This window comes from Cyprinodon tularosa, unplaced genomic scaffold (genome assembly GCF_016077235.1).
Source record: "Cyprinodon tularosa strain WSP-4 unplaced genomic scaffold, ASM1607723v1 ctg793, whole genome shotgun sequence".
In the NCBI taxonomy this organism is placed as follows: Eukaryota; Metazoa; Chordata; class Actinopteri; order Cyprinodontiformes; family Cyprinodontidae; genus Cyprinodon; species Cyprinodon tularosa.
In genome coordinates this window covers 34,103-49,875 of record NW_024039555.1, presented here as the reverse complement: position 1 = coordinate 49,875, position 15,773 = coordinate 34,103, and the positions used below count along the sequence as shown (strand labels likewise).

The following is a 15,773-nucleotide window of genomic DNA, read 5'->3' as shown; positions in this document are numbered from 1 at the left end:
TGCACTGCGACACCGACAACTACCTGACACCACTCGCCTTTTCCACCCTGTCAAGACCCTGCACAGCTTCTAAAATAGACTCTACAAAGTAATATATACAAGGAAATGTAAATTAAAATGCCTCCCTGGTGCTGTTGTAGCTTCACATTACAGTGGAGAACCAGTGAAAACATTTTTTGCATCGCAGATTTATTCAGAGTCCTGTCATTTTAATTTCAGTCCCATATTGTCTAACAGCATCCTTTCTCTACATTCTGCTGAGCTCTCCCCCAACTTACTACTGAATATCTGCCACTGTTTTCTGTGTGATTTGCTGACTACAATGTGTAGATGAAATGCCTTAAGCTTAAAATGTTAATCTAGTGGGGGGTAAGTGTGATACGAGAAGCACCCAGGTGAATAAAACACAGCTCCTCCTGAAAAAGGTGACACACCCAGAATGAGACCAAAAGACGCTACCCATCACCTCCATGCTTTAAAGCAGAGAACAAAAATGAAGTACTTTGAGGCAGCCTCCAGGATACCAGACACAAACGCACAGCGATTACATAATGACGGTTGAACCTCTACAGCTATTTAAAAAAAGTCAAAGTCTCTGAGCAAACACTCACGAATGGGAGAAGGAAATCCAAACCCTCTAATAGAGCATTAACTATTCATGCAGCATATTGGCAATCAAATGGCTCTGTTTTCATATTCTGCACAGTCATTCTTCCACAAAAAAACTGTAAAAATATGCAGATGGAAAAACCTAATATCCCTCAAACTGTGGACCATTTTTTTTCACAGGTTTATAATATTGAAAGCTATTAAATTGGTTTACTATTTGCATTTTATAAAATCTTATTTGCTTTGACCTAAATGCAGAAGTGCAATGGGGTTCTGTCGCTTAAGCACAAATCCCACAATTTAAGCATTTAACAAAGCACCTCTAGCTGAGGCTGGAGCTTTTTCAGGCTCTGAGTCTGATTTCTGTAAAGAATGAGGGAGCTTGAACTTTTTCATTATGTAGTGGTATTTAAACTTTTTTAAGAGTACCACTTCAGCAAGTTATAAGTTTTCCCCTGTACAGTATAAGGCAAGACTTAATCCTTTTTTCAAATAGTTTAGGATAAATAGGACTAAACAATAAAACTTAAAGATACTTCACATTAGGACTGTAACTTACTATGCACATGAAATAATCTGTCTTTTTTTCTTTTTTTCCCATTAATCAATTAATAATTGGATAGCCAAAGGTTCCTTAAAGAAGTTTTTTTTTTTTTTTTTTTTTTTTTTTTTTTTTCAAAATTAAACAAGGTAAAAATAAAACTTTTTTGACTTGAAGATTTCTGGGTAGAGCATATTGACAGGCAAAAATGATAGAATTTTGATATAATTACTGCTCTAGGTGGGTTTCCCTAACAGCTAAAAGCATATTTTACAGTCTCTATATTCTAGTTAACGATAAATATATTACTAAATTAGTTGACGATTATTTTAATAATCCATTATTCACAATTATTCCGATTAATTGTTTCAGCCCTACTTCACATATATACATTTTTAAAATCTATTTTCTAAAGACAATAGAGGAAAGCTTCATATATATTTCAGTTTAACCTGCTAAAATTTCACACTGTTGTATCACATCAGGTGAAAAAGATTCTGAGCTTTTTGAGGCCTTCAGGAAGGAGATTGTACCAGCTGATGAGTCTGCTAAGGGGTTTTAAATAAATTAAAAAATCTACATTTCCAGCAAATAGTCTGTAAGTGTGTTAAACAACTAAACATGTGTAGGGAAACTACTACTATGGTAGACTGTGTCTCTTTCACCAGTGATGGCAGGTAACTAATCATATTACACCTTTTCTACCAGAGGCCTCTTCATGCATAATTGGTAAATGGATTTATTTATATGAGGCTTTTCAAGTTCTTTACAATAAAGCTATATGCAGCCAATAACACTCACACCTTCATATGCAGTTAAACAGATCAGTGGGCTACTTGGGGTTAAATGCCTTGCCATTTGCCCTGATAGGTGGCAAAGGGAAGCCTAAATTGACCACACAACTTTTAGATTGTAGAATGCCTACGGAATTGTAAAATTAACCCAAATACAAGTTGTTTCACTCCATCAATCAGACCCTTAACAATTGATATACTATATACTTTAGATGCTAAAAGATATGAAATAAAAAAAAAACTTTTTGCCATATTTGACTGTTTAAAACTTAAATTGAAGATGAGTCTTTGCACAGACAAAAGTTTTAGCATGTAACAATAAAAATGTCCCTAGAAAGCTAGCTTACACTGTCGGAAGCTGTATAATTGAAAGTTTAAAAGTTTGAGTATTCATGCAGCATATTGGCAAAAGGTAAAAGAAACCGACCTCAGCAGTCATGAGATTCTGTTTTCACAACATTACGCGTTTTGCACCAAAGTGTTATAGAATTCTACAAATACCTAAGAAGTCTAAGTTTAAAAATCTAGCACATAATTAAGAATAAAACATATCAAAAAAAATATTTTGTGGTTTCTTTAAAGTCACTGCAAAAGAGCCTATTCATTTATTGTGTGCTCCTGAGATGAAAAGCATAACGCAATAATGCAGCAGTCCACTGTAGATGGTTGGCCGCAATCAAACTTCCTTTTACAGTGCTGAGAGCTCTTAAAGGAAATGCTTTGTTGGTCATTCGTCACTGCCAGAGAGTAGGAGATGGATCATTCTAATGTTACTCTCACCAATACCGAAGAAAACCATAGTGCTATAATGTCAGAATGATGCATACCACTTTGTATTGTACTGTAGGAAGAAATAAAAACAAAAAGGTGGAAACTTTAAATGAACATTCAAATGAGAAAAAACTCATAATTTCAATAATTACTTTCTGAACATATTGGTAGAGCACATCACTGAGTTGTTCATGCTGTCAAGCTTTTATTCCACCTGAAATCTGTCTCCTTTTAGAGTTGATAGTTTTTAAGCAGAGCTTGGAATCTGAAAAAAATGCCAAATCTGTCTTGTTATCATCTAATTAGCAAAACTGCTCGCTACAGGATTAGTTTTCTATTATATATAATAAATGTCTATAAATCCAATGATTTTAGGAAAAAAGGCTTTACCAAGAACTTCCCCCATAATTGCAACCCTAAATAACACTGGAATGGAAAAAGCTTCTGATTTTTTAGTTTTTTATAAAGGATATGTTCTGAAGCATGTGTAAAAAAAGAGAAAAATAAAAATAATCTCTAATATTACAATTGTGCATTCCAACGAGAAGTGTCTTCTGCAAGCTTCCATACTGTTTTGACTGAGTTGACCCTGTAAAGTGCCCTGAGACGACTTTTCTTATAACTTGGTGGCATATAAATAGCGATTTGATTTTGTATTTACCTGATTATTCTAAGGGAGCAGTGAGCAACTTAAAGCACCCAGAGGGCAAATTTAAAGCCTGAAAACTGCTGTAATTTTTGTCAAACATTCAGAGAAAGCTTCTCTTTAAAACATGTGACAAACTATTCCCTTGAATACCTGGAATACCTGAGCGCCACAAATACATAAAACATAATCAAATTATATTCATCACTATGGATGTTATGAAAAATATTAACTGACATAAACCTTCAAAAACATTGACATTTATTTAAGTTCTAGTACATGGAAACAGGGATATCTGCTCATATTCAAAAAGATTTAATTAAAAGGCAATGGAAGTCACATTAAAGCAGGTACTATCAACAACAAAAAAAACTAAATCACAGATAGAGTCAAAATAATGGAGTGGAAAATGAAATAGCTCACTGACCGATAATTTTCATTGACATCAAGGGGTAAATCAAAACAAAACCCATTAAGGGGTAATATTGTTTTCACTAGGTGGTGCTCTGTTTTCCCCGCTGTGCGCTGTTCTCATTCCTACCTGTTTTCTCTTCAACTAATTCCAAATGAATGGCTGGGTCCGCTGCCAAGAATCTCAAATGCAGTGTTTTGTGCACGTTTGATGCTCAATGTGAGCACTCAGGTTTGTATGAGCGAAGCACACCTCCCAGTTGGTGTAAGCATGTCTGTGTAATGTAACACCAATATTCTATGCATCATTTATATCTGCAAGCAGCACAACGTCGTAGCACGGCTGCATTCGGAGCAGGGGATTATTTTACCTTGTCATATTCTGGATTTAAAGAAAAGATGGCAACACTGACAGGGCTCATCAACACTTACCACTTCGAAGCGATAATTCTGTTTGGAATAAACCCCCATTGTAGAAACCCTGAGTGGCAGGGTGAGCCAGCCAGTGACCACTTTTTGTTTGCCATGAAGGGATGAGAATGTTGGGAGGAAAAGGCGTGATTCATCTTTTAAAAAGCCCTGGGGCTGTGCTGTTGTTAAAGTAATCCACTATTCTCCCTGCTGTCTAGTCTTCGAGTGATGTGACTGAAACTATATTGGCCTCAGTGTAGCCACCTGCAGTGAGCCATTTCTACTGTGGACCATGAAGCCAGGATGCACTTTGTGTGTTTAAGGTTGTTTGAACTGAGTGTAAAGAAAGCTTTATTCACTGCTTTCTAATTCAGAATATGCGATTACAGTCAGAGGTAAAAGAAACAGACTTCAGCAGTCATGAGATTCTATTTTCACAACATTACGCGTCTTACACCAGAGTGTAATAGAATTCTAAAAATACTTAAGAAAGTATTTAATTGCTTTGAAGCAGAACCAAATGATTACATTTTTATTTATAAAAATCTGCCCAATATTCCATACAGATCGCTATTTCATGCCTGTGTCAAATAGAGATCCAGAAACCAAAATGTAATTCTTGAAAATATAGGATTTCTGATTAAAAACATTTAAAAAAGAATTTGGAGAGCAGACAAAAAGAAAAACATCCGTATAATGCAACTGAAGTGAGACTGTTCTGCTATTCTATATGTTGATAATAATCTTGCTAGTGGACATGGTAAATTATAACTGATAAACCTATTTTTTCAGAATTTACAATTTATTATCAATAAACTAGTAAATGCATTTGAATAAAAAAATATGGCTGCATAATATTCAAAAAAATTTGTAACTGTGATAACACTTCGAAAATATAATACATCAGTAAATCATGGTTATTTCCTTACGGTTTCATCTTTCCCACTCTCAGTTGTTTTAGCAGGCATACGCAGTTGTAGTTGAAAGTTGACATGCCCTCCCATTAAAGACGATGATAAATTTACACAAACTTCACTACACTAGATTCAAATAATACAAAAAACACCAGGAGAAGACAGCTGTCACAGAGAAACGAAAGGTGGAGCCCTGAACTCCACAAGAAGTGACCATGTTGAGTCATGAGTAGAGGATAGAGAAATGAAAAATTTAACTCAAGTAAGAGAAGCAGAATTTTGAAATATTTTTACCTAAGTAAGAGTAAAAAGTAGAGATAAAGTGCTTCTGAAGTACTAAAAAAAAAAATGTAACATCTGAATAATATACAAAAGTTCTGTACGAAAACTGACAAAAATATATAGTCATTTGCAAATTTTTGTGTTTTAAGGAGTAAAATGTAAAATATACTAAACATAACATTAAAACTAAAGCAAAAATCAGGCAAGAGAAACCCTTTTCTAAATATTTTTTCATCTTAAACTGTTTAAAATCAATACTTAAAAGCAGTTAATGTAAATATGTACTGCAAAGATCATTTGGTGATCTGCAATTTAGATATATGAAATCATTTATATGGCCTGATTAGTTGATGGATTCCCATTCTCAGTAAAAGCAACTTTAAATATTCTGTAAACATTTACATCATGGTTCATTAGGGGTTGCAGTTAGATGTGAAAATCAGGATTCCATGCTCCCTTCTAGTTCATCCTAAAGGTCATCAATAAGGTTGAGGTTGTCAGGACTGAGTTCTTGTCAACCTGAGTTTTAACATTGTTTTTGTCTTTGCCTCTTGGCAGGAAGTCATCCTGCAAACTGGATTTTTTTCTGACCTTCTCTCCCTGGAAGGATCAACAGAGCTTCAAGCTGAGCTGGGGTTACAAACAGGAGGTTTGGACCCACTTACCCCAAGAGATCGTTTCAGCTTCACACTGAGAAAGTGATTCATCTCCACTACGACCAGTTCAAGTACCGCAGGAAATCTGAATGGCAGTCAGCTTCTACGTTCACCTACAAACAACCGCATTCTGGGTAAACCCTGTTCCGTCCTCCACCAAATCAGACAAACACTGGAACAACAGCATACAGACTGGAGTCAAAGATTCAACAACTTCCCTGGAAACGTGAGTCAGCAACCAGATCCTCTTCAAGTTCACGAATCAAATTTCCCACTGAGCCTGAACTAATCGCTGTGTCTTCCCCTCACTTTTCAGTTCCGGCTGAGCAGTGTTCAGAGCAACACTTCTCTCTGCATTATCTCTTCAACAAAACCTGTTCAACCTTACTCCTGGTCTCCCTGTTTGCTCTTCAGCATTTGGGTCTGAACTTTTGTAAAATCATGACAGAGGTCAAGACTTTGTGCAGACCTGTCAAGTTTATGTACAATGACTTTTATCCACTTGCAGCCATTAGAGAGAATGGCAACACAAATAACAAATCTCATGTACAAATAAGTAAGTTCATTTCAATATAAATTATATATGTGTGTGATTCTGGAACATTGTTGGCCAAAAGAGAATCTTTTTGTCCAATTAAGTTTGCCACATAAGGTGGGGTTGCCAGAAATGTTTCTGAAGTAAGCATAGTGATACTTAGTGATATTACTCAAAGTAAAAGGTTCAATAAAAGTACTCTTGTAAGTAAATTTTATTTAAAAGTTAACTCAAGCAAAATTACTTTATTACTATGCACCTCTGCTCATGAAGAACAAGCTAGTGTGCAACAATGAAACTTAAGTCTTAACTTAAATCTAACTTTCCTCAACATAACACCTAAAAAGCAGAAAAATGTAGCACAGTGCCTTGTAGTTTGAGTTAGCCTATTTCATAAGGAAAGTCTGTCTGGTGGTGTACTGTATGTGTTTGACTTTGGTGCTACATTCACGCAGAAGCCTAAAGTGACCCAAACCCAATTGCTTATGCACATATGCAACCTGCATCTTACCTTTTAATGAACAACACAGATGCAATTTTTTCCAAGCGCGACCCAGTCCACTTGGCTATGCGGTCCTGAATCTGATACTTATCTGATCTTTTCAAATGCAACCTGTGTGTGAACGGACAAGTCGCATTCATCCGATCTGTACCCCATTATACTCGACAAGTGTGCCTATTGTGAGTCTTGCTAAGCAGATGCATTGGCTGAGATTGGGAAAGATTGCAAAATGTGCTCCAGCACTGCCATCCATGTTAACTTCCATAAACACAGAGCATGCTTGCTTATGACGTTATTGCATCCTATACTGCTCATGCGGAACACTTCAGTTGTATGAATGCAGTTCACACAGGAGATCACAAACAAGTAACATATATTTGGAAATGTGAACAACCACACAAAAGAATTGGATTGAGCATTAATGCCTCCAGGCCTTTGCCAAACTTGATGGCTTGCTGAAGAGGTCATTTAGTCATTTGAATTAGCTATGCTGGAGCAGGGAGGCATCTTAAATTTGCAGGACAGTAGGGCCCAATCTCAAACCAACCCCTGAACACGCTTTCCTGCAGAGGGTCTGCCCCATTAAAGGCTGTCCAAAACCACGTAGTGGGTAGTGCAAGTGAACCGTTAAGCCCTTATAATGATAATATAATATAATATTGAGCATTCATCAGTGCAGGCTCACTGAAATTTGGCAGCGGGTCTAACGGTGACCTAATAGCGGAGTAAACATATGCATTTAAATGTAAGTTCCACTGGTTTGCTGACTTTTCATCACACTGACCAAAAAAATCGCAAGTTAGGATGTTGCATGTCAAATCTGTCAAATCCGTTGGAGGGAAGAAGAGGCCATCCCATTTTCGTTTATACATCCCACCTTCGATCAAAGTGCTTTCCACTGCTGTGAGTGAGACTTCATTGGGCGTGACCCTTGATAGTTAAGTGTTGTTATAGTGGCTGGGTATTTTGGCCAAAGTCCTGAATTGTTTTGATTTTGATTTATCCAGTTCTAAATTTATTACGTTTAATTCGGTTCAATTGGATCTGCTTTTAAAAAAATGAAAGTGGTAAAACTGTGTTTCAGAATACTCATGTATTTTATGTTTTCTTGTCATTAAACACAATGTGCCAACTTGTAAATCAGACACTTTAAACTTGAGATGTAACCAAAACTGTCTCAAAAGTGCAAACTTGTCGTAAAAAGTGAAACATTATATCCACTGCACCAACCATATTTGCAGTGTTGTCTGTAAAAACTATAGGGCATTTGCTGGTCAGCCCCCATTTGTTTATGCCTTCCGTCAAGTTATTGGTTATATTTGCCGCTGTGTGGCTCGATGTAATCTCTGTGGTCTGTAGCACATGAGATGTGAGGCTCCACTCATTATCAATGTAGTGAGAAGTCACCGTCATGTAGGACTGCGTTGACAGCGATGTCCATTTGCCACAAGTTGTGCCAACGTTTTCTGCTAAATGCATTTTCATTTGGATGTCCTCTTTCACTCGTGTGTACACCATGGGGATAACCTTTTCAGTCAGGTGTTTACACTGCACCATAACATAGTGTAGTTCGAGCACATGAACAACCCTTCATTTTCCACTACAGAGTAGACGCGTAAATCTTTGCACACAAAAATGGCATTGGCCTCTGTTATCTTAATTGCCCATGGAGAATCTGCTGGTAATGCTACTGAGTCCCTTTTTTTTTTTTTTTTAGCCCCGGAAGGTTTGTTGTCAGATGTTAGCAAAGCGTGATATCTTGTCAAGTGATTTCTGAGTTTTTTTGTGTTTCTACAATAACTGACCTCCGCTTGACAGATCTTGCAAACCCCTTTTGTTTTATCCAGCACATTATCTTTAGTTGTTTTAAATCCAAAATGGTTCCAGACATCAGACTTCAGTTGGGTTGGCATGCTGAGCGGTGTGTTATTTTGTAGGCATTTGCACACACCTGCTCATTTGAACGTGAAAGCCAGATACATCACCGGATAACTAATCGATCTCATTCCCTACACATTGATTTTGTAAATATTTAAAGGAATTATTAAATTAATAGTTTTCTTACTCAGCCCTAGTTAAGGGTTAGTGCTTAGGGAGCGGTTGGGATTGGCCTAGAACTGGAGGACCGGGGTTAAGGGAACCCTGCTCTCTGTAGCCAAGCTGGACATTTTCAAAGAACTTTAACTTCTGATTTGAGCTCTTTTGGTTTTTCATTTTCTTTATTTTCTACTCAAATGTATGTTGCATCCTAAATGTTTTTAGTATGCTGGGCCATGGACACACTGATACAAACAAGACAGCTTCTCCCAGGCTCCATATAAACATTCTAGGACCAACAGCTGTAACCTTACTAGGATATGGTTCCAAGGTTCATTTCAGGTACCTGGATTTGGTTCGCAGCGACATCTTCGGGTACAAACATAGCTAAAAGACTCAAAGGTTTGGTGCGAAAGCAGCCTACTCTTTGACTACCACAGTAGATGGAGGCAGTACTGAGATAAGTGCCACACAGGTTCAGGAGCACCATTAATTCTCTCACTTTTGCAAACATGTATTTGAATTGTTATACATATTTGACCTGCAACAGGCCCAGAACTTTATTTCTTCTACTGTTTTAAAACTCTTCTCACTGCTTCTCTGGTGCCTAAGACCTAACTTCTTTATTATATGTTGTAAATAAAACCTCCAAATGATTTTATTTTTATCGGGGATAAATATTTCCAGAAATGTCCTTTCACCTCTCATGCGCAGCCAACTGACACCTAAAAGCAATACTGCTATTAAAATTGAGGTTTAGACAGCAAAAAAACTACAAATATCTTTATAGTAATTGAAATGTCTCAATTACCAGTAATTTTTCAGTGTAGCTAATGTTTGCCCAAAAATCACTGTTCCTTAAATGTTTTTTAGCAATGTTGTGATCTGCTTCAAACAGAAAAATTCCTATTTGGGTTATCTCAGCATCTACATAACATTAAAATCATGCAAACTGGTAACACTCAGGTCTGTATTTAGAAGAAAATCATCACACTCGGCTACTGTCTTTAGAGGCACTGATGATGGCCAAATTGACCCTGAGATTCTTTCAGACACAAGGCCATACAAACATGCACTATATAAACAAACTGTTTCTGTGGGATCAGTTTTTCATTTCACAACATCTGCAGTTAATCTTGTATTACTACTGGGCAGGTGACGGCCTGTGCATGTCAACAGGTGCTCAATCATTTTTTATAGGTGGTCAGTGATGTTTAGAGCAACTAGTAATCTCTGCTTCCTCATGGTAAATGATTGCTGTGTATGAATATTACTAACTTATTTTTGTTAGTATTTCCAGCAAGCAGTTTTCTTTAAAAGGCTAAAGCATCCTAAAATCAACTGAAAGGATTATCTATATCATTGGAATAGCACATATCAGTTCGGTCAATCAATTTTGAAGTAATTTCTAGCTCCATGTAAATGCATTGTTAAATATAACCCCTGTTTTTCAATTTCTTTTGGATTACGTTCAGGTGTTTCTTATCCTCAAATACATTTTATTTTCAAAGAATTTTAACCTGATTAAAACACAAAATCGTTTATACATATTTTTTTTATTGTGCTTTAGAGCTTACCATAAAAAAAGAAAGAAATGTTTTATATTTACTGTATTTTCCGGACTATGAGCTGCTACTTTTTTCTCGAGCTTTGAACCAAGCAGCAGGTTTGGCTTTTCTGTTAATTTTTCCTAACCACCAAAGGGGGAAGTTTAAGTTGGAAATGAAAGAAGGTGAACGGGGCTAATGTGAATGAAAGGGGCTAATTTCATTTAGCACAAGAACATGTTCGCAGTATGCTCGACACAGAACAAATGTCCCGAATTCACACATTTTGACATATTTTGTTGCATTGAAGCAGCCGAGCAAATGAAGAGACCGGGCTCGATTCCTGCAGAGCTGAAATAAAGAGCAGACGAAGCCCCATCTTTCAGTAGAAGCTCTTACTGCAGCGAGCCAACAAGCTAACGGGAGCTAGAATTCCTCTTGTCTCTACTCCACGGGCTACATGTAGACCTCCCCATGCAAGTTTGGGGGGAGACAGCTCAGTAGATATTAGCAGCTAACAGTATAGCCCGGTGCGGCTTATGTGTGTAAGTTTAAAGTTTATTTTTTTTAAATATAGTGGCCGCGGCTTATAATGAGGTGTTTTCTATAGTCCAGAAAATATGGCAGTCTAGCAAATCCTATGTTTACTTGTGCTGCGACTGTCAAAGTCAAATTTTTTTGCTGAGGTCATTTTCCTTTCTTCTCAAATACTTAAATTTACAAAAGTACACTTTTATAAATTACCGCCATTGAACAAATGCAATAACTGCTAAAGAGTATTTTACATCCTTCGGCAACTGTTCTTAGCCTAACTTAAATTAGTTTTATGATCTTAAAAGAAGACCTGTAAAAAGGCTTATATTTCCATTGCACTATAGATCAACCAGATACTTTTAATTCCCTTCAGGTGTGAATGTCGAACTGTGGATATTGTTGATGCCTTGTGACAGATTTTTCCAGGGTGCAGTCCCCCTCTTCTACATTGATTGGTGGAGAGAAACATCTGCAAACGTCCAAGCTTTAAGGAAGTACAACAGAAGGATGCATGATTTACTTTGCTAAGGTCAATCAATATTGGTCTTTGCCACTAAAAATAATCTAAATAACACAAACTAAATAGTGTTCATAAAATACTTTTCAGTCTTAAATCTAAAAACATATATCTGTCCATCTGGTGGGATTTATTCTGCATATGTTGGTATTCCAGAATGTTGCACATGCCAGATTAAACCGGGCATCTGACCAGTACATTTCAAACTGCTTCACTAGCTGTTTGATCTCCTTCAGAATTAAGGCAGTTTTCCCATTCCATTTTCACACGGTCCATCAAAGTGTTGATGGTAAGAGAAGCTCTGAAACTCCCCACAAGATGGTTTCCAGTTTAAGCTAGCTGAGGCTGATAATTAATATGCTACATAGGGAAGATCTATGGTCAGGATTTGGAGAAGATTTTGAAAGAAACAACCAAAAAATGTAGTAGATGACAAAAACATTTGGAAGATTAGGGATTATTTAAATTTGGGATCTTCTGAGGCTGTTTTCTTAATTCCAAGCACATATTTTATGCAACAAACAGCAACTTATTGAGTTAACAGTAAGTGTGTTTAATGGACAAACCTACATTTTATGATGATCAGTTTGGAATTATAGTATAAAACTTCCTGCTTTGGGTTTGAGTGAGGAATATTAAACTGCTATATCTCACAAAGCATAGGCGACCATCGAAATTTGAGTAGAATATTTGAAATCTGCAAATCTACAAAAACATGGCTGTCCAAACTTAGCATACAGCCTGCAGGTCTAAAGGGACAATGGAGAAGATGCAGAGATCCACATATCAGTTAGAAGAAATTCATATTTTTGTACAGCTTCCTTTTGTGTCTGAGAATGAAAAAATTCAAACCTTCCTTAAAAGAAAACAATAAAAAAAACTCCCATTAGCAGCTTCTTCAAGTTGCATTACGGGAAAACCTGCTCTAGTTGTAAAGTTGAAGTTTTTTCTCCATTAACTTTGTGTGGCAGAAAGCTTATTCTGCAAATCACCTTCAGCAAACAATCCTTATGCTGAACAAGGTGGTGGCAGCATTATGCTGTGGGGACTGTTGTAGATAGATTAAAATGCTTAATATTTCTTGTTGAGATGCATGGGAATGTACCCAACATATTTTTGTTTAAAAAAAAAAGTATAATTTATCTTCCTTTTTTGTTGGTCTATCACATAAAATGAAAATAAGATTCAATGGACCATTGCTTATTTTCCATTACAACCAGCTAATCCCCTAAAGATGTCAATTTACCATCCCCTCATGGATAAGTATAATAAGCGTAATCTTCAGAAACAAAGGGCTTTAAATGTGTCTCTAGGACACAATAAGGGAAATTAAAAAAGGAAAAATAAATAAATAAAAACAGCCTAACCCTTCACCACTTGTTTTTCTTCTGGTCTCCAGATGGAGAGGGAGCCTCATACAAATGTATATTTTGTCAGCTATATTAAGTCAGTTATCAAGACAATCTTTTTTACAAGCAGATCATGCATAATGTTTCCTTCGCTCACTACATCTGAAACAAGATGACAAGTGAGCACCTTTTAAAGGATGTCAAACAATTGGCAGCCATATGGCTCTCCCTATGCTCCTTGAAATCCGTCAATACCACATTGAGGAAGACACTTGCATCTTTTCACTCACACATAGAAATTCGCAGAAATTCAGATGAAACAAGGCATGCATTCTTTAATTTTTCTCCCTCTAGAGAGTACTGGACAGACTGTAACTGGATAGACTTCAATAGAAGCCGCAGATCCTAAGAGTGGACTTCTGTTTCCTGCAGTGCGCGTAAATCCAAGTCTGGCCACACATTAGGGGTGGTGTTGATGGGAGGTGATCGGGCATCCTAAGACGTCCACACTGTTATTCACCCTGTCAATCATTAATAACTCCACTGAGGCGTTGAGTGCACTCATTACAGATAGAAAAGGGAAAAGAAGAGAAGAAACACACCGGTACGCACTGTTTTCCCCAGTCCATGTCGTTCTCATTGGCTCGGTCAAAACTCGGCACGCACACACGCACTGTACTTCATTTCATTTTGCCCGATGCAATCTAAGTGGCCAATTTGCGGCAAGCACACGCCCGTCTAAGCCGTGCGCACGGGCACAAATATCAACTTCCCATTGCTCCCCAAAACGCAGGAAAAAAACTTATTCATCTCCTTACCTGTATAGCGCGCAACGCGCGCGACAGCTTCAGAACACAGAAAACGATTCAACACTTTGAGTTTTTTTTTTTTTTCTTCTTTTTTTCCTTATTTATCCGACCTCCTCTAATTTCCTGGCTCTGTCAGCCCGCAGCCATCCTAACCGGGGCAAAGCTTCTCTGCGTGGCTTGCGGAGAGCCCACTCTCTGCTCTCCTCTTCCCTCCTATCCGCGTGCATGCGCGCGCGTCTGTGTGAGCGCAGGAGAGAGTGCATGGGCGCAGGCACCAACTCTGCGCACGTTCTCCAATAGAGCGCGGATACTGCGGCGGCTCAGGCCGACAGACGGCGCCCCATTGGTCGGTTTGCAGCTCAATCCGCAGCTGCAACGCTCAAGTCCTCCTCCCCTTGCTCTCCTACCTCCCTTTCTCTCCATTATCTCCCTCTCGTCCTCAGCTCCTGTCTTTCTCTATTAACACGTGATTATATAAGATAGTGATCAGGAAGTGATACCTTAACTCCCCCCCAAGCCTCCCGTCCCCGGCCCCGCTCATTCCTGTTTTCTCACACACTCGTGTTTAGACACACACACCCATCTTCCAAGGGTGTCCCAACTGAATACAGATCATTACAAACTGGAACAGAAAGATGGATGTGCTTTGAGGAAGCAAAAAATGGGTGGGTTTACACCTCACTGGTTATAAAGTTTTTATTAGATCTGGTTCTCTTATAAGGATCAATTTATTGAGTCCATTAGAAAAAAAAATCCATATCTATAATTTAGAACAACTAATTTTATTTAACCCAATGATTAAGAAATAATGTAAAAGTTATGGATTTTCTAAGAAAGAAACAAGTAAGGACTGGTTCCCCTCTTATGTTAGGTATTGCTTAAACTACAGTGAGGTGTATATTGCCATCTACAAGTTGATGTTTGAGGAGTTGTCTTAATGTACAGCCTGTTTCTGGAGCCTCAGTTCTGCTAAGGACCATCTATTTCTATGTTTCTCACCAACTCCTCTAAAGCTGTACCATTTTTTTAAGTAACTGTCCTGTTGCAGGATCCAATTTTGGCAAATACCTTTGAAACCCTGTGAAATCTTATTTCCCCAGCCAAGTGATTGATATGTCACCTGTGCTTGGTGATTTTACTCATGCAATGAACAATATAAGTTAAAATCTTTAAAAACATCTTTTGCAACATTGGTTAATATGGTAAAATTGTTAATATAGTACTTTATTTGGTTTCTCTGTTTTCAAAATATTCCCCCCTAAGACATGCCGAGTGGGATTTTTTTCTTCATTTTTCTAATGTTGTGTAGAAATGCCAAACTGCATACAAATTATTAATCATTTCAGTTGAAAAATACTTAATTTTACTTATTAATCCCAAAGGGAACAAAATGTTACCGTAACTCATAGGTTTTTTTTTCTTTCTTTCTTCCATCAAGTTGTTGTAGGTGTTGATAGCTGTAGGCAGGAAGGATCTTCTGTATCCATCTGTCTTGCACCGGATCTGGAGAAGCCTCTGACTGAAGACACTTTGTTGTTTTAAAATCTCCTGAGGAGGATGCTCACTGTTGTCCGTAACATTCTTAACTTTATGAAGAATTCTCCTTTGTAAAATGATCTCCAGGGGTTCTAGAGGACTACCTCGAAAAGAGCTGGCCTTTATCAGCTTGTTGAGCATTGCAGTCATTTGCTCTGATGCTGGGGAGAACACACAATCCACATGTGACTTATAGAAGATATGTAGCAGCTTTTTGAAAAAGCTGAAGGATCTCTGCTTTCTTAAGAATGACAGTTTGCTCTGTCCCTCTATGTAGATGGCTTCACAGTTATGTCTCCATTCTAGTATGTTATCCAGGTAAATACCAAGGTATTTATACTCCTCAACCACCTCAACTTCTTCTCCACTGAT

General features: G+C 37.6%; 1 protein-coding gene across 1 annotated transcript in view; it reads right to left on the bottom strand.

Moving 5' to 3' along the window:
• The window catches only part of LOC119773951 (cadherin-18), a 207,511-nt gene extending 193,342 nt beyond the window's left edge, over positions 1–14,169 (bottom strand). Inside the window, exon 1 of the mRNA XM_038271191.1 lies at positions 13,875–14,169. The gene's annotated coding sequence lies outside the window, so the exon portion shown is untranslated. The remainder of the gene's footprint in view (positions 1–13,874) is intronic.
• Between the last annotated feature and the right edge of the window lie 1,604 nt (positions 14,170–15,773).